The 24,318-nt window shown below is 33.3% G+C and overlaps 1 long non-coding RNA gene across 1 annotated transcript in view; it reads right to left on the bottom strand.

Moving 5' to 3' along the window:
• LOC110595164 overlaps nt 1-24,318 on the bottom strand; it is a 68,391-nt gene that overhangs the window by 23,993 nt on the left and 20,080 nt on the right. The window contains exon 2 of the long non-coding RNA XR_002481637.1: nt 11,623-11,693. This is a non-coding gene — a long non-coding RNA (uncharacterized LOC110595164). The remainder of the gene's footprint in view (nt 1-11,622; nt 11,694-24,318) is intronic.

Below are 24,318 nucleotides of genomic sequence, written 5' to 3'. Positions count from 1 at the left end.
ATTGGGTGTCTCTGATACCAACTGAGGTTGCTTGGCAACATGACCGATAGAATACTCACCAGCCTGTGTGGTAGTTCTATTTTTTGGCTTGCAGGTGGGAGATTTGGATAGAATTTTACGGTTTTCACATTGCAATTTTGTTTCATTTCAGTGGGTGTATAATTATGTTTATTATTTGTAACACTTGTTATAGTCTATTGCATTTTTTCAGTTTTGTTCAGAAGTTTGTGGGTTTAGTCATAATTTTTTATACTTGTGGAAAATTTTAAAAGATTGAAATTGCCCTTCAAGATACTTCATATCTTTTGTGGAATCTTCTTATCATAAAGATACTAAAAATCAAAAGTTTATTGATGAAGAAGAGACATAAGGACTTCTTGGGTGTTGGGAATGTTCTACTACATGTTCTTGATCTGGGTAGCAGTAACATAGGTATAGAACTATGTAAAAATCCATCAGTCTGTATACTTAATATCAGTGCACTTCATACACTTTAATATACATATGGTATTCTTCAAGAGTTTTCTAAAGGTATTGACAATTTAATTAAATGTATATATATATACACATGTATGCTCAAACAGAGGTTATATATGCTTGGTATATGTTAGTTTTAGAACAGGAATAATCTCTATGCTTTCATCACAGAACATAGCATTTTCCTAAAGACTGGACATTTATGTCACATTTAATCAGTTTTACAATATAAATTATTTTTCCATATGGCAACCTTGGTTTTACTAACAACCTGCCATTTACAGAAAGGGAGTCTTAACTGTCAGTTCAGACAGGCAAATTCAAGAGAGCAGACAACACTAATAGCTACATACTGCAAATGTGATTTGCTATTTGTTTCAGCATCAGTGGATCAAAGTCAGTATGCTACAGATGCAGAGAAAGATTGCATCTAGAAATTCACAACAATGAAACAGTCCATACGCAGTCATAGGCATGCTTTGCTGGTCTGATGATCACTGCAGAGTACACCAAATCCTGACGTGCCACAATTTCCTATGGCATACAGTGGCAAAATCAAATACACGCTATAAAGAGGAGTCTTAATAGTTTTATTTTATTGTATTTTATTTGTAAACTTATTGTATAATCTCTACAAAAGAATGTGAGGGTGTTTTCTGTGCTTTACCCATTGGCTATTCCAAAGAGTAAAGCATTGAAATGTCCAAGCTTATAGCAGGACATTTTCTTAAAGTACTTTTATGTTGTTCTGATTTTATTTGATCCTCCTCATGGCCTTAATAATATATTGCTCATTTTATAAACGAGTAATCTAAAAGTGACTTGCTCAAAATTATACATTTTACCTAAACCAGCAATCTTCACAACCAGAATTTTAAGTCAATTTTCTAACATACAACACTAATTGGTCAAGTAACATCTACTGTTTCATTTCAGAACTGGTTAAACATCTCAAAAAAAGTCAATTCCTGCAAAAATTAGACTTTGGTTTGAAAAATAAGTCTTTGCCAAATTATTTGCTGGTCTTTAGGATATTTCTTACGGCAGGAGAGTCTTCCTGGGGGGTGAGGGGAATACCCACAACTGTGGTATTTTAAAGCTCTCAAATGGGTGATATTTCAACTTAGCACCTAACTGATTTGTCAGCTGAGGAAACTGAGGCCCAGAGGTTTATAATGTCTTGCACAAATTTCATAACTTACTAATGGCAGACTTCAAAGTAGAACTTATCTATTTCCTAGTTTGATATTACAAAAAATGCTATCATAAACCTAAATTTTGAGTTGCAATTCAATATAGTCCAAAGTATAAAAATGAAATATTAATGACACTCAATCCCATCTAAAAGATAAAGCTCTACCATAGAGAAACAAGGTTAGTTTCCTTTGCACTCTATCAATCAGTGTTGGGATGAATAGAATCTACCCCAACTTAAAGAACTGAGTTTATGATCATATAACATGGGTAAAATAAACATGCAATTTAATGATCATTTCCTATGTGATAGATCCTTTGTATATTGTCATATTCAATCCACACCAAAACATTCAAGACAGTTATATAATGCCCTTTTACAGCTAAGAAGGTGGAACCAAACAAGAACCTTGGCCAAGGTCACATACTAGTAATTTACTGAACTGAAATCAGAACCCAGTTAGGTATGATGCTAGAACCTATACACCTTAACTCACACTATCCTGCCTCAGAAATCAGATATACCTAAATGTAGTTCATATCTTCTCGTTGTGACTGTGACCACTGAGAGCTTACTCAACATCAATCTTCCCTTTCATCCTTACTAGGTATCAAACAGAGCAGTTGTGTATACAGCTACAACCCTACATATAGCAGCTTATTTTACAACCAAGAGTAATGATGGCTAGGTGGAAAATGTTAGGTAGAGTTTCCAGGGAAACTCTTTGAGGAGGGCTAAGTCAGCTGGTTGAATGTCCCTTCTGTCAGTGTGTGTGTGCGTGTGTGTGTGTGTGTGTGTGTGTGTGTGATTTCTTTTTCACTCTTGCTGTGTAGCACACAAATACAATGGCTGGGATCTAGTAGTCATCTTAAACTATTGCAAAATTTTGAGGTTATATTGCTAAGATGGTAGAACAGAACTATATAGAGAGACTAGATTACTAAGAACCTAGGAACTTTAATTCCAGTGCCATAATGCCAAAACAAGACTTCTTTTTTGCAAAAAGCTGGGGTCACCAGGCAAAGAGATGCACTATCCTTCAAAGAGCAACAGCCACTGAGGAGAGCTAGAACATATGAACATTTTCATCTGTGACAGAATATGAGAAGAATAGGTAGTCACCATAAAAGTGGGTATGAAGAAAACAGCTAAAATTATAACAAATATTTAAGGGCCAGAATAGGCCAACAGAATAGTATAGACACCATGGTAATCCCCAGATACAAAAGGATGTGCATTCCCAGATACAAAAGGATGTGTATTCATTTATAAACTACATTATAAAGAAAGACTAAGGCCAGGGTAAAGACCCCACTGCCACAAACATACAAAACCCTTCCCAATTCCCCAGACCTTTCTCTAATACAAAGTAAAATTTAGCCTTATAGGATTTAAAAAAACAAACAAACAACAACAAAAAAAAACTTTATACCCTTAAAACCCTGGAAAAGATCCATAGTTTCTCAGGAAGGAGTAGAAGCAAAACTTATTGGGCTCAGCTGGAGGGGCCCATAACTATTGTGCCCAGAATACTACATGAACACAAAACAGAACAGAGATCTGCAAACAGTGGAGGAAGAGCAGGATACATTCTCCCATGGAAGACTCCTACAGATTCAAGGAAGAGTTTGGACACCATGGGAGGAATAGGCAGGAGTGCTGAAAAGAGCCATACACCTAAAGCCTGGTATCCAGGCCATGTCTAAAACAAAGACTGGAGAAAATTAGGACAATGAACCTGCCCATTCCCACCAGCAGCACACTTTGCAATTGAGGAGGATTTAAGAGTGAATTAAGAGGCCTTCTCCCTCATGCAAATATGCAAGGAAAGCTGAAAGAGTTGGAGAAAAACACTAAGAAAAATCCTCTGGCACTCCAGGTCCCATACTAAGCAAGAAAGCCTATGGAGGGAAATAAAAAAATATGAATCATCAGGTTAAAAAAAGTAAAAGAGAAAAATTATTTGATAATGTTAACCAATGCAGAAGCATTGATAAAAATTAAAAACTGCTGGGCTCGGTGGCTCAACCTGTAATCCCGTGCCTTGGGAGGCTGAGGTGAGTGGATTGCCTGAGCCTGTGGGTTCGAGACCCGCCTGGGCAACTTGGCGAGACCTCATCTCTACAATAAATCAAAAATCAACTGGGCGTGGTAGCGTGCGCCTCTAGTTCCAGCTACTTGGAAGGCTGAGGCAAAAGGATTGCCGGAGCCCAGCAGATCGAGGCTGCGGTGGCTGGGAGCAGCCACTGCACTCCAGTCTGGGCGACAGAGTGAGACTCCAACTCAAAAAAAAAAAAAAAAAAAAATTAAAAACCTATCTACAATTAAGTATCCTGAAAAAAAATCAATAAAATAAATTTTCTCAATCTAATATATGCTTTCTACAAAAAAGTTACAGTAAATATCATTCTTAATAGTAAATACTTAAAAGTATTCCCTTTGATTGGTGAAGAAGTCCAAAATGTCCATTCCTAATTTCACTCAGCAACATTCTAGACATTCTGACTGAGTCAATAAGACAACATATGGTAAATGAAATAAAAGTATAAAGTTTTAAAGGTACTGCACAATATGTCCTTGTTCATAGACAACATTCTTTATGTATAAAATTCAAGAGTCTACTGAAACATATTAAAATTAATGAGTGTACAATCTACTTATGCAAGATATGTAAATATGCAATTTAATGTAAAAAACAATAAGAAAATAAAATTTATAAAAATACACAATATATCTTAATATAAAACTGCATAAAACTTCTAGGCACAAATTAACCAAAATATACAAGACCTATGCAGAAAACCATAAAATGACACAGAAAAAAGTTTAAAAAATCAAAATAAGGTAGTCCTCCCTTATCCATGGTTTCACTTTCCATGGTTTCAGTTACCCAGGATCAACTGCAGTCTAAAAATATTTTAAAAGAAATTCCAGAAATAAACAACATAAGTTTTCAATTGTGTGTCATTCTAAGGGGCATGTAGAAATCTCTAGCTGTTTTGCTCTGTCCCATCTCAGACCTTAATCGTCCATTTGTTCAGCATCTCCACAGTGTCTATACTACCCATTGCTTAGTCACTTAGTAGCCTTTCCAGTTATCAGATTGGCTGTAGCCATATCATAGAGTTTGGGTTCAGGTAACTCTTATTTTAGTTACTGATGGCTCCAAAGCACAAGAGCAGTGATGCTGGCAAATCAGATATGCCAAAGAAATGCCATAAAGTGATTCATTTAAGTGAAAAGGAAAAGAAAAAAAAACCATATTCTCAGGTTGATAAGATCTATGTTAAGGACAATTATTCTATCCATGAAATTGTAAAGAAGGAAAAAGAGATTCATGCTTGTTTTGTTGTTGCACCTCAAACCACAAAAGTTACAGCCACAGTCACTCATCTCACTTCATTTCATATGATAGGTATTGTATCATCTCACATCACAAGAAGAGTGATTACAATGCAATAAGATATTTTGAGAAAGAGAAAGAGATCACATTCATATAACCTTTATTACATTATATTGTATAACTGTTCTATTATATTATTAGTTATTGTTTTAATCTCTTGTGGTGTCTAATTTATAAATTAAATTTCATCACAGGTGTGTATGTATAAGAAGAAACAGTAAATATAGGTTTTGGTACTATTTAAATTTCAGGCATCTACTGGGGGGGGTCTTCAAATAAAGCATATAAAGTAGTCCCCCTTATCCTCAGGCAATACATTCCACATTGATAAATTTAAAGAGTTAATATTGTAATTATGCCATTTCTTTAAAAATGTACTTACCAATAGATTGAATATAATTCTAATTCAATTTTTTTGACAAGGAGATACTAAAATTCACATGAAAATAAAGCAAAGTTAGCATGCCTTGAATAAGGAAGGTAGGACTTTTTAAAACAGATATCAAGAATAATTAAGAAGTTATCATAGTTAAAATCATGTTATTAATAGTCATAAGAGATTAATAAATCAATTAAATAGAATAGCTGACCCCCTCCAAAGACCCAGACATCTACAGAAGTTTTATTTATGGTAAATATGGTATTGAAGAACAGTAAGCAAAGGAGAGAATTTTCAGTATGATTTTGCAAGAAAATATGATTTGACTTCTACCTCAAAATATGATTTGACTTCTACCTCAAGAAAATATGATTTGACTTCTACCTCAAAACATTCACAAAAATCAATTGCAAGTGGAAGATCTAAACATAAAGAAGCAAATGAATAACTAAAATTAAAATTAGGAACATCAAAAAAAAACAATTAAGAATCTGAAAAAGCAAATAGCAGAATGCAAGAAGATAGTCTCAGCATATTTAAATGAAAATACTTGCAGCATATTTAACTCAATCCAAATATAACTAACTTCTCAATACTAACAATTTAAATATCAATGCAATAGAAAAATAGGCAGGACATACAAACAGGCAATTTACAGACAATAATATCCATGGGGCAACAAAGCCATATGATATAACCACAGTATTCAACAGGAAAATACAAACCAAACTCTTATCAGAATGACTAAAATTAAAAGAACTGATTACAGTAAGATTTAGTAAAGATAAAACAATAGGAACTCTTACATACTACTGGCTGACTCATAATTGGGATAACTACTTTGGAAAACTGTTTGAAACTACCTACTAAAATTGAAGATCTGCATTCAATTCCCTTGCTAAGTATATATCCAACAGAAATGCATATACATATGCAGCAAGAAACATTTAAAAGAATGTTCATGGCAACATTATTCATAATGGCCCAGAACTTGAAATAGCACAAATGTCCATCAACAATACAAGGAGTAAATACTCTGTAATATTTTTATATAATGGATTACTATATAGAATGAAAATTAATGAACCACACAAAAACATTAATGAAATTTACAAACATAAATTCAGGAAAATAAACCATATACGAAAGAATGTATGTAATATAACTTTACGTTCATAATTTTAAAGTAAAGCTAAATTAAAATTTTGTATGCAGCAATATATGATGAAATGTTGAAATTGTAATGAAATGCAAGGAAGCAATAAATATAAATATCAGGATAATGTCATCCATTGGGGATGGAAAGGAAATAGTGGCTGAGAGGCAAAAAAACTAGGGTCTGAGATGAGGAAATGTTCTATTTTTTCATCTGTGTGATGGCTGCATGAGTCTACTTGGAAAAATCAGTGTTTTATGCTCTGAATGCAAAAAAAATTTCACAAAAAATGTTTAAAATGGCAATAATTCTGGAATTAAAATTGATAAATTGAAATTACTTATGAGATAAACTTTAATGAACATAACACATTGAGAATTTACTCTATGCCAAGAGCCATTGTAGGTGCTTTATCTCATTTAAACTTTAAAATATTCAGAAGATATAGTACTATTACTATCACATTTCAAAGGCAAAGAGACTGAGGCACAGATAGCTTTAAATAATTGACACAAGGTCACACAGCCAGAGTGATCTCATTTGAGATTGGAACAAATGCAACAGAAGGGTCCTAGAGCTCATGGTCTTACTCAGTATACTATGCTACTTCTTCAATATAGAAAAAGAGAGATACTCGTATGCTGAGGTGACTTCTTTTCTCTTGTCAAAATTATTGTTTTGTATGATAGGTAAACTAAGTCTAAATTATTGATCTTTCATGGACCCAAGATAGTAAATCTTTAATTTATCACTCTATCCTTGTTTCATTTTTAAGCTTTGCTAAGAAAGGGAGACAAATCACATTAAGATGTCATATTTACTATTCTAATTTATAATTGAGTAATATCATAAATTACACTGTTCCTGTTGCCCAGCATAGAAGTGGATGTATATAAAAGATTAATCACTAACCATAAGAGATATTTCTCTCTACAAGCCAGATGATTTTTCTCCCTCTCCAAAGACCCATCTAAAGAAGGAGTAAACTCCAGGGGGAAAAAGTCTGTTTTCTGATTATTGGCAACATTATTTTCCAGTTCAGTCAATCAAAAATCTCAGTTATTTAGGGGAATGATGGCACAGTGGTCAAATGCAGTGACTCTGGAGTTTGACTCGATGGGCCCAAATATCAGCCCTGCTATGTTTTGCTTAGTTGTTCTGGCACAATTTGCTTAACTGATATCTGTGTCAGCTTCCTCTTGTAAAAAATGGAAATGTCATTAGTCATTAACATTTAAAACAAGGCTGGTACTTAGTAAATCCTGCAGTGTTTGTTATCATTACTCCCTCAACCTATTTCCTTCCAAATAAATCTCACATGTTCCCACCTCTTCCTCTCCATTCCCACTGCTATGACATTAAGTCTTGCCTTTGTCCCTTCATTCTTATCCTGCTACAATTGCCTAAAAATTGATCTTTTCATTACAAGTCTTCCAACTGCAAAATGTTCTGAAGACATTGCCAGATTATGATGTAAAAAAATATTATTCACAGGATTAGTCCTCACAAAATATTCTTTTTTTTTAATTGCCTACCAATTAAATTCAGATTTCTAGATGGGTTACCAGTCTTATTTTTTGCTGTAATCTGCTTTTAGTTAAGTATAAGAAACTTATTATAGTGACAAACTAATTAATTTACCATTCATTAAGTGTGAAGTATGCTTCTTCACGTCTCAAGTTTAGTATATCATTTCCTTGACTACTCTGTTAATATTTCCACCTGCATCAAGACGTAGCCCAAATGCAATCTCCACGATAAAATCTTGGACCAATGCAGTTCAGATCTAGATCTCCTTCTTCAGATCTCCATTGATATTCTCTTTTTGCACACAACTTTACCTTTTATTATTTCTCAAATTATTTGAAATGGCTTTTTAAAATTTGCTTATTCTATACCACTCTTATGATGTAACTTACCATATTCTCTTCTTTTAATAAATAATATTTTTTTCAAATATAGAAATTGAGTGTAGAAGCCACACCTCATCAACAAGGGTACTTGCACAATGAATATTTGTATACCTAACTCTGAATTGTACCCCACAATTTTAAAATAAAATAAAAAGAGAGTAGAAGCATTCCAAAAGCTCTTTATTCTCAAAATTAAAAGCAGTACGGTACCATGACAGACTTGACCAATTCATTTTTAGAGCAATAATCTTTTAAATACTAATTATTCTGAAAATATCCCCCCACGATAAAATGTTGCAGTGGTGAGTTACAAGAAGTGAAGTGTACAGGGACTGGGAATCACAGATGGCTATGGTAGAAGATAATCACCCAAGAGTTCAAAAGGGAAAGCATCAGTATGGCCAGTATGTAAAGCATGGTGCTGGGAACACAAAGCATGGCACTAGGAATGCAAAGTAAGGCAGTAGGAACTCTTTAAGCCTAAAGACAATAAAGAGGGAGGAGAGTCATAAGTCAACTCTTCATTCCGAAGTTTCCTGAACTGCATAAAGTGGCTAAAGAATGGCAAGAAAAAGTGGTCAGCCACTTCAAATTCTTCTTTTTTTTGAGTTGGAGTCTCACTCTGTCACCCAGACTGGAGTGCAGTGGCCGCTTCTGGCCACCGCAGCCTCGACCTGCTGGGCTCCGGCGATCCTTCCGCCTCAGCCTTCCGAGTAGCTGGAATTACAGGCATGCGATACCACGCCCGGCTGATTTTTTGATTTATTGTAGAGATAAAGTCTAATTCTTAAAAGTATAACAGAAACATAAAATCTAGTCTCTCCATTAGGAAAGGAGCTAATTTTTTTTTAAGTTTTCTCTAATAAGCAACATTTTTTTTCCAAGCAAATAATTTTGGGTTGCTGAGGGGTCTTATTGACATTTGATATAAGCAAATTGTCATTTATTTTATTAGACATTCAATCGTAAAATGCTCATTTACTAAAGCCTTTTTATGTATGATCTGAGGTTTGGGAATAGTGTTTTTATGCAAATAAAAGAAAGTTACATCAGTCACACAATCTCAGCACTTAACATCCAGGTTAAGAGGATAAAGAAGTTTTAGAATTTGATGGGCCTCAAGCTTCATTCCCATGAATAATGTATTCAAATTTTCTGCGGTACATTTTCCTAATATGAAAAATGAGGACGCCAACATATCTACCTCATGATAGTATTACTGAGATTAGCTGAGCTGTTGGATATAAAGTGCATGAGATAGAGTCAATACTTAATAAATGCTGTCTTGCCCACAGCCCTTCAATTTCCATGAATTACTTAATAAAACATTTGATAAGATTGTTCCTTCAAGTAATTTGACAACCATTTAACTATTGTTCTTATTTTGTGTTACAAGTTTGCCCCGTCTCCTTCAAGGTCAGTATTTCAGTCTACGTTAGCACTTCACAATTTCCCTGTCTTCTCTCCAAAAGCTCACAATTTCAGCCTAGATCTGTAGTTAACAACCAATAAGTTATATTTGTAGGCTGATTTTATATCCATTATATATACAAACTGACTGACTAAACTTTCTTCACTAAAATGCAAAGCAAAGTCACCTACTTAAAACTATTTTGTTCTTTTTCTACAAAGGAAGTTGAAGTTTAGTTTCTTTTTGAGCATGAATCAACAGTATTCACAGAGTACATTTAATGTGCACTTTATATGGCATGATCATCAAGTTATTATGTTTGATTAACAGACATTTTAAATAAAATATCCAAGTAGATCAATTCCAATTTAATAACCACTAACATATATTGAGCATTTACCATGTATCTGGAACTGTGCTATACTTTATATGTATTAACTCACTCACTCACCACTAATAAGGTAGTTCATAATCTTATAATCCTTTTAAAGAGACATTAAATAATTTATTCAAAGTCACATAGCTAGTAAGTGACAGCCAAGCTATAAAGCAGGTATTCTGAATCCATAGTCAGGAATGTTCAACCGTTTTTTACTGAAGTAGTTACATTGGAAGACAATGTACAAATATCAATGCTGCCATCATTTCATCTATATTTTTTGGAAATCATATTTCAGAAATTTCCTCCAGATTATTTTACTTCATCAAACAAGCAGTTGAGCATGTGAAGGGTAGGACTCTATGAGTATATGGGTCTTCCAACTTTAATATAACAATATTTAAATGTGTGTGTGATTTTTTTAAATAAATTAGACTTTTGCGGAATGCTAAAGCTCTAATTGCAAATGTTTTCTCGAAGATTAATTTAGATTATTCATAAAATTCATTTCAGGAATCCACATTTTCACTTATTTCCTTCTACTTCAAAGAAATCCAATTCAGGAATTCGAAAGCATCATTAAAAAACGGAAGCAATGACATGATAGGCAATTCAAAAATAATCTACAACATTGCCAACATAATGCTTAAGCAGAACCAAAGTAAAAAAATTAACAATCAGAACATGTCTGAACTCTTAGACATTTAGTCTCTTAAGTTGAAGTTATTTAACTTATTCTAAGTTACTGGTGGAGGCAACATTTTGTGAAAAGTCTTATATTCAAAGTCAAAATGTGTCATTTTTAAAAGATAGTAAGCAAGCTATAAAAATTTTTTGCACTTCAGTTGTGTCACTTATAAACTAGTAACACAAATAATGATCTCAAAATATTTGGGAGAGGATTAAAGGCAATGCTTATATAAATTGTCTGGCATGCAACAAATTTAAATACATATTAATTCAATTCTCCTTTTTAAAATTTTCATATTAACACTGGTTAATATCACTAATCTTTCCTTCACTCTTTTTGTTTATGACTAAGAGAAAAAATATCTCAGTTAAAGAATAAATGAGAAATGTTATGTGTGGGTAACACAGAACAATAGTGAAATTAGTCTTTAGAAGTCTTGAAATTATACAACATCATTCAGACTAGCAAATAGCTCATCATTTTTTATCTTTTGTATACATTTTTCCTCAATATTCACCAATATCAAGAACTGTAAATAGAAACGTGTTCTTTTATGACTATCTGCCAAATTCATTCAGCATGACTGCAATTGAGTGGAAAAATAATAATATTACTTACTGTATGTGGCACTTGGCAATTTCAAAATGATGTGCAAACATTCATCCTCAAAATGCTCCTACAAAATGCATCTGTGGAAGAAAAAAAAAATCCAAAAGAGTAAGCATTTTACCAAGGTCATAGGAAAACTAATCCAGACCAAGTCACACTTAAACACTATATACTTTAACATACTACAATAAGTTTTTGAAAATGTAGATTATACATCAAGCAAAGTATAATGGGCTAATAAACATAAATATTCCAAACTATAATCAGATATTCTAAACATCAGTCAAGGAATGCACTTTTAAGTAAGAGGTAAGAAAAGCCTGCACGCTGCCTTCAGAATTACATACAAGAAAAACAGTGTCACAGAATATTGACAGAACAGCATAAGAGCAATTCAAAGATATTACATGTTTATAAGTATATTTAGTTGAAGATTTGAGGTGACTATTTAAATAATTCAAGTTTTTAAAATGTACTTTTGTCTGATATATGAGGATCAGTGACTTAGAAGAGAGTGTGCTTGATTTACCCAGAGAATTGCACCAATTCACTTTGCAATTTCATTTCAATTCTAATTGAAAACCATGCACTGAAAGAAATGCAGGCATGTGACTTGTACACCTTACAAAAATATTCAAAAAAGATTCATTCTCTGTGTTCCAGAAGGTCAATGTGATTATAAGGAGAAAGTGATTTAATAAAGTTTTATTAATTAATTTGTTTGTTTTACAGGAGGGTGTTAGAAGAAAGAGCACATTGATTTTTGAATCCCAAAATATTTCAACTTAAATGGATTTTATGCTACTGAGTATACAGTTTTACAAAAGGAACAAAATAAAATACAATTTAATTAAGATTATGTATAACCCCTTAAAATACAGTATGTTGTTTCAGACAGATCGGATACACTATGGACAATACAAATAAAAATCCCCCTAAGTATCATGCATCTTTAGAAGAATATTAGTTCTCAGTAACCAACAGACTTTCTGCCCAGAGAGATTTGGGTCTGTATAGCAAAAATATCATTTTAATAATAGAGAAGTTGTGCTTTTGTGTTCACAAAAACCAGCTGTAACCAAATCAACAGTTCAACATTCAGAGCAAGCATTCTGAGTAGAAAGTCTAATTTGTCTTCCTCTAGTATATGAAGGGCACCAGGTTATCAATGGCCTCTACCTGGCCCATAAATTGATGATTTTAATAATGTTCAACACAGAAACTCTCAAATAAGGGTAAACTAGATATAGTTAGCGAATGTATAGTTAAATGGCAAAAAAAAACAACAAGAAATGCCCAAGAAAATATGTATTTTCTAAGTTTAAAACCTAGAACTTAATAAGATACAAATGCATATTCATATATAATTTCAATAGAACTTTAAGGTTATCACAATGAGCAGATATGTGTATTTCTTCCTATATTAGCATACTCTTCCTCATAGACAAGAGAGCTGAGGTTAACATTAATCACATGACTTGTCCCATTTGACACAGCTAATAGAAGGTGAGCCTGGGCTCAAAACCACCTTTTCTAACTCTGGTTTCATCTGCAACACCTCCTAGTCTCTATGTTGCATCTAGAGCTTCGTTTGTAAACTGGGTCATAAAAACTAAATCTGGCTTAGTGACGTTTTGTTTGTCCTACACCATGGTTTTAAAAATATAAACAATATTTAAACACAGATTTCTCATTTAAAAAATCTTCATTTCTAGCTTTTAGAAATAGTGAAGATTTTGTAAGGCTGAGCTCACAGCTCCCACAGGGAACGGAAAAATGGTTGTCCCTCTTAGATGTCACATTCTTTCTGCACATAAATAGTCCCCACTTTCACACACTGCCTTATACCCTACCAGTTGTAAATACTTGCATGTTTTGCACCTAATCCAAGTCCTCCTTTCCAATAACTTCCAGCAGATTTCTTCGCTGTGTGAAACTGAAGAAAGGATTTTCCCTTGTTTATGCTTAAAAAGCTTATTTCATCAGTTGAAAGTACTTATAAATACATTTTGCTGGAATTTTATAATCAAATGCCATTGATCATCACTAAGGGAACCTGCACAATGAACATTTGCATACCTAACACTGAACTGTACCCCACAATTTCAAAATAAAAATTAAAAGAAAAAAATAAGGTATCTTGTTTTAATCTATATGTGTTTTACATTTTTTTAGGTTTGAATTTCCATTTATTTAGATGTATACTTGATAATTTTTATAGCTAATGGAGAATGTTACAAACACAATTGATTAGTACATCAAGTGAATGAATGATCTCAACTACTGATTTTACATTTACCATGAGCATGTCTTTCAGAGAGATATTTCCTAGATTGAGAGTTGTACCATGCAATAAAATAATGATAAAGAAAAAAATTCAGTTCAATTGGATAAGCTGAGTTATGAAAATACTGACACAAAAATGTGAAGCTGTGCAGTTCACACATTTTGGTTAAATACTGACATATTGCAAATGTCTTGAAACATCAAGATATTTTTCAGGATGCTTAAAATAATGGACCTGAAATTTTGGGTAGAAATAGGAACCACCTATTATCTGAAACTCTTCACATATCCTTCAAAATATATACAGCTAACAAAAACAAATAAGACACATATCCCAGGCCTTCAGCAAACTGGAAGTTGAAGAATAATAAAAATGTCAAATTATCTGTAAACAGAAAATTAAGCACCAATTTCTAACAGAGCTATCTTCCAAGCGCTCTCTCTCTCTCTCTCTCTCTCTCTCTCTCTCTTATAGAGAGAGAGAGAGAGAGAGAGAGACATATATATATATGTCACAGAACACTAGAGGGGTCAGAAAAGCTGTGAGAAAGAGAGTAAAGGAAAGCAAAAGTCCTAAGAGTGACACAAAAATCACTCACAAAAAGTCCACTCAAACTATGAAAATTCTAAAAACTATAATGACATATTAGAAAATGGACACAGAATCTGAGTAAACTGCATTTTATTTTTCTGGGAGAGAAGCCAGTGAGGCATTTTCAAATGATGACAGCATGTCAAAAGGACACAGGTCTCGGTTTCAAGAGACTCACCAGTCAAATTTGGGACAATTGGGAAACTAAAATGAATAATTATTGTAAAGAATTAAACTTTATTATGGAAAATATGATAGAAATAAAGAAATGAATAAAGCATAAAGTGAAGGAGAGAGAATTCTTAATTTGGGTAGATTGCCCCCCCCAAATATAGATGGATTGATGGAGTTAGAAAACCACCATTAAGAAAACACTATCGGTAACTGATTCAGTCAAGATAACATCAGTGGATCAACACTAGTGGATGAAAGTTTGATAACAAAAAGAATTTCTCCACAGTCTGAAAGTATCTTCCCTCAAATTACTTATTAATTACAATGTGAAAAATAGTAACTAGCAGTGGAGAAAATTGGCAGAGAGCACCTTAACTAATTGATCAAAGACAACATCATTAATAATGGGAAAAATACACATGATGTGTCTCCAAGTATGTAGCACTTGAGAAGAACACATCACTTTTGCTGTATGCCTGCCAAATATGCATAAACTAAATTAATCATTAGAAAACATCGGGTAAAGCCAAAATGATAATACTGTACAAAATATCTGACCTGAATTCTTCAGATGTCAAAATAATTTGACACTGTAAATGTTCCAGAAAAAAAGACATTTGAAAAAATAAAACAACAAAATGCACCTGCAAATGCACCTGCAATCATAGTTCTACACTATGTATTACACAATATAAATAAATATAAATATAAATAAATATAAATCCATCTTTCATAATTGTAACAACGTCCTTATTTTTGGGAAATGCACAGTAAATCTCTTACATTAAAGAAGCATGATCTCTGTAATTTATTTTCAAATAATTCAGCAAAAAATGTGTGTGGGGGCTATGTTTCTGTACAGAGAAAGAGAAAACACCACATAGAAATAATAAAGCAAAAAAGGTAAAATGTAAACATGTCATAAATCTGGAAAAAGGGTATCTAAGCTTTTTAAGCACAATTCTTGCAACTTTTCTGTATTTTGAAACGATATCAAAATTTAAAATTATGAAAAATAGATAAATAAATAAATGTTTTACTTTAGATATTTGGGTATCACAGACTAACAGTCAAGCATAAATTAATGAAGTGTTTCTAAATCAGAAAAAAATGAAGAATTAAAAATAAATTAGAATCATCACTCCATGTTTTTGCATAACTGGAATAACAAAAAAATATATATTCTCCTGTATATTATATATTATATATTTATGCACAATTTCTATCTTTATATAGTAAATATTTATATATTTAAATTAAAGTAAGATACACATTTGTTTATATTGCATATATACATACCAAATATGCAAAACACAGGAGAATGAAAACAAATGTGAAAACTAGTTTTTTCAAACAAACCATACAAAAAATATTATATTATAGTCAGAAAATTAAGCAAGATAAAGTTAAATAATGATGTACACAAAATAAAATGACAGTAGTCAGCAATTAAATAAAACAAAATTAAAAAATTAACTGACAAATAATATTTAAATATTATCAATATAATAGGTTTTTCCTTGTATAATAATTGTCTAAGTCAAGAGATCCATGTTTTTTAAATTCAAGAATAAAAAAATACATAAATATAAAATCACTCTTTATTCCTGAAACAACACATTTTCTTTTTTTCTTTTTTTTTTTTGAGGCAGAGTCTCACTCTTTCGCCCAGATTGGAGTGCAGTGGCCGCTCCCGGCCACCACAGCCTTGACCCGCTGGGCTCCAGTGATCCTTCCGCCTCAGCCTTCCAAGTAGCTGGAACTACAGGCGCGCACTACCACGCCTGACTGATTTTTTTATTTTATTGTGGAGATGAGGTCTCGCCTGCCCAGGCGGGTCTCGAACCCGCGGGATCAGGCAATCCACTCACCTCAGTCTCCCAAAGGCGCGGGATTACAGGCTGAGCCACCGAGCCCGGCTTGAAACAATACATTTTCATGTATAACTATCCTGTCCTTACTTCCAGACTATTATTTAAATAATTATATCATATGAACTATTTTTAAAATTAGGTTCTGTTTTGACTTGTAAATTTCTTTGTGTTGCAAGATTCCACTTTCTATCATTACACTGAAAGATCACTGATTAATATCTCATTGCTAGGATATGTCATCATTTATTATTTTTGTAAATATACACCATAATCAAATATTTGTTACAAAAACAAAATACCACAAAGATTTTTGTGCATGTTTATTCTGCCATAGCATGATTTGATTGTTTCCTTAGGATAAAATACCCAGAAGTAAAATTTCTGGATCAAATAGCATAAGACTGTTAAAACTTGTTAGACCATATTTTATTAATATTGATACACCCAACTTTCTTATTTGAATATTTCCAAAATCGGGATATATTTTACACTGCAGTCAGTGGCAGTCATGACATAGTGTCAGTTACCTGCTTCTGTCCCAATTTGGCCCTAGTCCTTCATACTGCTATGCCTCTATTTGAGCATATGCATTATTGGTATTAGACATGTTGAGTTCAGTTACCTTTTAAAATGTCTTTTAAAAGACTACACCAAAAGTTAACATCTAAATAAAAAATAGTTTATATGATAAAGGCATGAAAACAAAACAGCTATATAGAACCTAAGGAAGGAAAATAACCACAAATAGATAAAGATATATTAAGTATTATCATCTTGTAACTCAGAACATGTGAAAAAGAAAATGGTTATTATATGACAACAGATACAGCTAAAGGCAGGAAATACTACAGATCCCCCTGAATAATAAAGGTATCTATACCAGGTCTCATTTCTAATTTATAGCAACAATGTTTCAGAATGCATGGCCAACAACAGATATTATCATTCTTTAAAAAGTATAATTTTAACCAATGGTTCTCATCAATCTTTAATTTATTCAGCCCACCTTTTTTTCTTTCCATATGCAATTTGGATTCCTATAAATCCCACAGATTTAGAAACTTCCCTAGTCTGCAGATTCCATATTTTATATCCTTAAATTCCGAAGAATAATAATACAAACATAATTCTGTATAAGCACCCAATAAACACTTTTAGAGTCTAACTTGGTTTACCTTAGCAGGTAACTGATCCAATGGTAAGTAATAAGCCTTATGTCTCCTTTTACACGAGACTATATTTTCTTCACTGGCTGATGTAAATATTTAATTTTGTCTCATGTTAAACAAAAACTAAATCTTACTGAAGTTAAGATATATGATTTCTTTGGCTTATCCTATTTACGTGCTATCATTGTGTCAGATAATAAAATGAAATTAACTCTGAGTGATTTACTTCTCAAAGTTATGTTGGTTGCTACTGCATTTTTTCAGGTTTTTGAGATAAAAATTAATTATCTCTTTTCTTATTCCTTTATTTTCCTAGATATCAAAGTAACCTGATTAATCTATAACTTCTAACATGTCTCTCTCTTAATTTTACCTTCAAGACCCATAATCTAACTCCCTTATACAATTTCTATTGCAACATGACTTGATAATATCCTATGATAATTTCAATCATCTGACAGATTGGGACCTTCTGATTTGCAGACATTCAATATTTAAATGCAATCCCCCTAAAGTCTATCAGCCATTTTACATCAGTGTTTAATTCTGTATCCAGTCTATATGACATGGTTAGATGCCATATTGTTACACTCCCTAACTGAACACTGTATTATCCATTCCTTTTCTTTATTCATTCAGTTGGAGTGAGATCTTAACTCAAATGGGTTATCAGTCAACTCTTTATTCCCTTTGCTCTATTTCATTTTTTTTCACTAAATATTTAAGGAACGTGTCAAGTAATTATCTCAAACATTCACCAGTCTCTCTGTGTGAAGAGTGTTGAATGATTTATCCTTCATCACTGGCCTCTCTCTACCTAAAGAGGTAGGAGAAAGAGTTGGTTCTTCCATCTCCTAAAATGAAAATTGGAACATTGCTGTTTTATTCACTCTACTGCATTCCCAGTAAGCACACACTAAGGCATGGTATACCTTTCACCTCATTATTCCTTAGCATCTGAAGAAATTTTGCCTTTTCCTTCGCATATTCTTATCTTTTGACCCTTTTCACATCAAGTTATTCTTAGAACTAATTAGAAATCTAGGCAAAAATTCATATTCAAAGAGCTTCATCAGTGTCATTTATAATGTTTTAATTTTAAGTCAATAAAAGTAATTATACTATCTAACGATTAGGGATCAACTAAGTAAATAGGTGTGTCCATATACAACGTCATGCAGTCATAAAAAAATCATGTCTCAAATGATATTTATTTATATTAAGAAACCATCAATATAAAATTTCGAAATAATTCAAAACAATATAAATACTAAAATAATACAAAAATTGAAGTAGCAATTGTGCTACTTCAGAAAGACTGGAAAACTATACAGTAATATGTTAACATTTATTATGTTAAAATTTCTATTTTTTGTCATACTTGTTTCTAATTTTCCAAGGCTTCTACAAAAAAAAAATATGTATCGTGTTATAATCCAAAGACAAAAAAATACTAGCTTAAAAACTCAGAGGGAACATGACAATAAAGTGCATAGGTAAGAGCCAAGTACACAGCTATAAATCAGGTAGAACTCCTTTATTAAAAGAGTTGGAAACTAGTATAAACAAAATTGGAGCATAAATAAGCAATAAGAATCAATTTTCAAAAAGTTAATAACACATTTTTTTAATGTATGTGGCTAGATCTGTCAGTGGCCTCCCCAACAACTAATCTCTGCTTCCTTAGCTATGTGCACGCTTATGTTCTTTGGCCATTGTCTGTTCAGAATGTAGAAATAATGGTTAGAACACTGGCAGCTATTTTGGGTACATGAATCCTAGGATGACTATAAAAATCTAAGATCCCTGGTAACATTTTAGAGCCATCTAAGCATGCTTGAACTACCAACATCAAGATTTCATTATTTTATGAGGGAAAAATAAAGCACAAATTTCTTTCTTTCTTTTTTTGGAACTATAGAGCATTCAAGATGCTTATTTAGTGAAGGTGCTACACAAGGAAAACAAAAGAACTTACAATGGAATAAAAGTGATTAATGTAATGAACTGCACAGATCAGGTAATAAATAACCTGTTAAACAGAGAATGCTTAAGTGAACATTTTTGTTAGAGAATACATTTTGAAATGTTAAAAAAAAGTATTCATTGCTGCTATTGGTCTTTCTGTTTGGTTAAATCATTTTGGGAGTGAAAAACATTTGACTGGCCTCCCATTTTCTTTAACAAATAAAAATAAGGAACTAAAATAGTATTGGAAGGAAAAGTAGACTGGTGGAGGGAGGATAATAATGAAAATGTGAACGACAGAGATATGTAGGATTGGTATATTTTGCAGGAAAGTTTAAACTTTCCTCAGAAGGTTTGGTAATGGACTCATCTTACTAAAATAAAATGACAATAGACAGATTAACAGGAGAAAAATGCATATGAAATTATTAACATGCATATGGACAAGAAAGTCCACCAGATACTCAATACAAGGAAGGGGAAGATGGGTGAAGCCTGCGTACTCTCTTCATAGGAGGGAGGGAGACAGGGCATGGGGAATATAGGCAATTTTGAGGGGTTGTAAATGATTTGGGGAAGAATAAATTGAGCCCAGGAGACAGAAATTAACTTGTTTATATATTCCCCATTTACAATCATTCACAAATTTCTTTAGACCACTCTGGGTATACACTGAATACACTGCCTAAGAATTTGCAGGTAAAAATAAAGAAAATGTTTTCTGTCATGAATTTAATGAGTATGTGGCTAGTGCATATCATTAAATATTAGGGTTCACATGTCAAATCATATTTTTTTTTCTTTTTTTTTTCCGAGTTGGAGTCTCATTCTGTCACCCAGACTGGAGTGCAGTGGCACGCTCCCGGCCACCGCAGCCTCGACTTGCTGGGCTCCTGTGATCCTTCCGCCTCCGCCTTCCAAGTAGCTGGAACTACAGGCGTGCGCTACCACACCTGGCTAATTTTTGATTTATTGTAGAGATGAGGTCTCGCCAAGTTGCCCAGGTGGGTATCGAACCCGCGGATTCAGGCAATCCACTCACCTTGGCCTCCTAAAGTACAGGATTACAGGCTGAACCACGGAGCCCGGCCGTCAAATCATATTTAAAATGAAGACAGAGGACAGAAATAGAAAGAATTAACATTTGACAAACTAGAATACATTAAAAATGACTCAAATAGATAAAATTATATTTTATAAACGGAAATGCTTCATAGTATAATTATATTTAGTAATATGAAAGATTATTATCAAAATTAGAAGTAATAAAATAGCTTTAACAGTAAGAGAAAAGATAATACTAAACCTTAAAAATAAACTTCCAGAAACTAAAGTTTTTTTTTTAAGTAAAGATTTTTTGAACATTTTTAAACCCAAATTTAGAACTAGGGCCTTTCAAATCACAAGTTTCAATTAGATGTGTGGTATGAATAAGGGATGGAAGTAAATTTTTTATAGCATCCTTTTGGAGCCATGATTGTGATAAATCTGCGTTGATTGTCTTTGCAAGAGACTATGTTAATATTTTTATATCCCTAATATATTCCAAAAAAATACACAGGGGGTGTCACAAAGATTCATTCAGTAGAACATCACTAAACCCATGGCTCTTTATTCTACTGAACCAGTGTAACAACATTTTAAGACATTTCTTGAATGATTAGCTTTATTATGAACTTTAGTTATGTTTCAGGGGAACAATAAGAAATGTGATGCCTCCATTGTGAAAAAGCTGATAATCCAAAATGAGAGATACGTGAGAATACAACTATGATAACATGTTATAAGTTAACAACAGCAAAATGAACAAATTCTATGGAACAGAGAAAAACAGAATAATTCTGCCTTGGGTATTCATAGCAATCTTGCAAAAAGGATTTGCTCATTTGAGTTGATCCTTGAAATGTGGAGATAGGTGATTAAAGGTTGAAAAGCGGTGTGAGCAAAGAAACAGAGTTATGGACATCTATGACATGTCCAGATAACAGAGAAGCAAATCAGTAAATCCTGAAAATAGATTAGGAAGGAGTAAATGATGAGATATGAGGCTAAAAAGGCAATTCGTGAAAGATCTCTATAAAGAGCCTTGAATGATATGCTAAAGAACTTGAAATTTAACCTATAGAACTTTGAAGGTTTTTAACACCCAGGAGTTAGTTGCTCAAAATTAAATTAAGAGAGAAACTTCTATTGACAGTCTGGAGTATATAATAAACTACATGAGGGGCGGCTTTATTTTAGATAAACATATCAGTCACATGTTTAGATTAAGCACAACCTTGACTGAGAGCTGGTGGGATGACAAGATCACCTCTTTAGATCCTTTTTGATGTTAAAGTAAGTGATTTGGGTCTCCCGCAAGCCAAAGCATTCCAGGTACAGTCTTATAAATGACAGAAGTGGCAGAACTCTTGAGCTACTCTTGTGAAAATCATAAAGACATTGTAATTTCCAGTACCCAATGGGCTTGACAAGAATTACATAAAGTACACAACTGCTGACAATAGAATTTTGAAGAAGAAAAAAAAAAATCACATGTAAGTATTCTTACAACCCAGTGGAAAGGCAGTTTCAACTATCCTACTGGAAAAGCCAGGCACAAATTTGACTGACCTAAATCCTTTTTGGTCTGTATCATTTTGCAAAGTAGTCTCTACTGTCTGGAAAGCCTGGGGGAACATATCTGTGCATGTGCAATCTAATTAAATGCATGTAGTAAGGACTTAATTGTGTAGTGCATTTTGATAGGTATAGCAAAAAAGAATCTTTGGGGGCTGCCTTCTTGGATCTTATAATGTACAAAAGGCAGGTAGATATTGATATGCACCTATAGTTTTGGGAGAAGAAAGGATTTATTAAACTGCAGGAACAGGTAAAAATGAAGGTACTGACACTGACTGCTTCATGACCATCAATAAATGGGACAATTCCTTGATTAGTTCCATTTCAAGGAGAAACAGTTAAGGGTCAGAGAATAAAAGCCAGCGACTAGATCTCACTCCTGAGACCTACTGGAAGGGAAAAGAAAAACTTTGCCCTATTCAGGTTCAACAGCTCTAAAAGGCAAGGTCAGTCAAGCAGTCAGAGGCACAACATGCCACAGGGGTGCTGTGCTTGAAAGAAGCAGAAACAGACCAACCACAGAACAGTATCAATCCGGTGATACAAGTTCCTTTTCTTTTTCTCTCTTACTCTCTCTTTTGTTGTTGTCACTGTTATTGTGCCATTCTAAATGGCACATTTAGTCTTACAGAGGGAGACCCAGGCATGGGTGTCAGTTAAAACACAAGAACTAATGCACTTTTTAATACATATAAGGTGTGAACAAGGATTGGGAAAGTAACAGAAAAAGTTTCCAGTTGGGGTGTATTGTGAATTTTATCCCTGAGACAAAGTACATGATGCATGAGATCAGAATTCTTAAGTCCTCTGAATGACTAGCTTGATGGCAGTCAGCCAAGTATATCATCAAATCAGAACTCTAGATACTAAAGACTCTCACTGTCCTTGAACTCCTGCACAATGGTAAATAAACAAATGAGTCCCACATTTTCTCATAAAATACAGCCATGAGTAACACAATAGGAACACATTTATGAAAAACTAAAAATCCAACAAAAGGACAACATGCAATAACACACTGATTCACACATTTATAGCATTGTTCATACAGGAAGATGATCTTTATACTTGTTTATGGTAAATGAGATGATTTCTTGATAGAATAGCTTGGCACTATGGAAATAGGTGGTTCTATTATGTAGATGTTATCCTTTCTTGAATGAGAAAATAATCCTCAGAAACAGGAATCAGAAAGTCATCTTCTTAATAGTATAGAACTTTAGTAAGGCAGAGAATTGATAGAAAGCAAGCAGAATTACTGACACAAAGAAAAAGAGATGTTTGCCTAGTGGACCTCCAGGGTTTTAGAACTCCAAAGGCACTCAGGGATTGGATGCCATGAGCATGAACCCATAAGTAAGCATAAGTCTTTTTTTTTTTTTTTTTCGGAGTTGTAATCTCATTCTGACTCCCAGGCTATAGGGTGTAGTAGCAGCTCACAGCCACCCCAGCGCAACCTGCTGGGCTCTGGCAACCTTCCGCCTCAGCCTTCCAAGTAGTCAGAACTACAGGCGTGCACTAACACACCTAGCTAATTTCTTTTTTTTTTTTTTTATGTATTGTAGATATGAGGTCTCACCAAGTTGCCTAGGCTGTTCTCAAACCCATGGGCTCAGGCAATCCCCTTCTGTCGGCCTCCCAAAGTGCTGGGATTATAGGCTTGAACCACTGCGCCCAGCTCAGTATAAGTCTCTTAACGACATTTTGAAAATACCTGATATTTCATTCACATAATGCCCCAAATCACTGGCCAGATTTATTAATTGATTATGTATACTGACTGCTTAAGCAGGAATCATTTCACGCACCAATGAAGTGTAGTCATTTGTGTATTAAAATATGGCAACATTTGATGGGCCCACAATTTTATATATCCAATTACTGTGAGAAATAGCCCTTTAGCCAAATAAAAGTGCATGGATACTTAGTGATTATGATAAAATGACAGATGCATAAAATACAACATAATTAAAATCACAAAATAAAAATTTTTCATGGCAAGTAATAAATACATATGTGA

Source organism: Carlito syrichta, unplaced genomic scaffold (genome assembly GCF_000164805.1).
Source record: "Carlito syrichta isolate Samal-C Ts95f unplaced genomic scaffold, Tarsius_syrichta-2.0.1 Scaffold73452, whole genome shotgun sequence".
NCBI lineage: Eukaryota > Metazoa > Chordata > Mammalia > Primates > Tarsiidae > Carlito > Carlito syrichta.
Note: the sequence above shows the minus strand (reverse complement) of the source record. Positions and strands in the feature narration are given on the sequence as shown.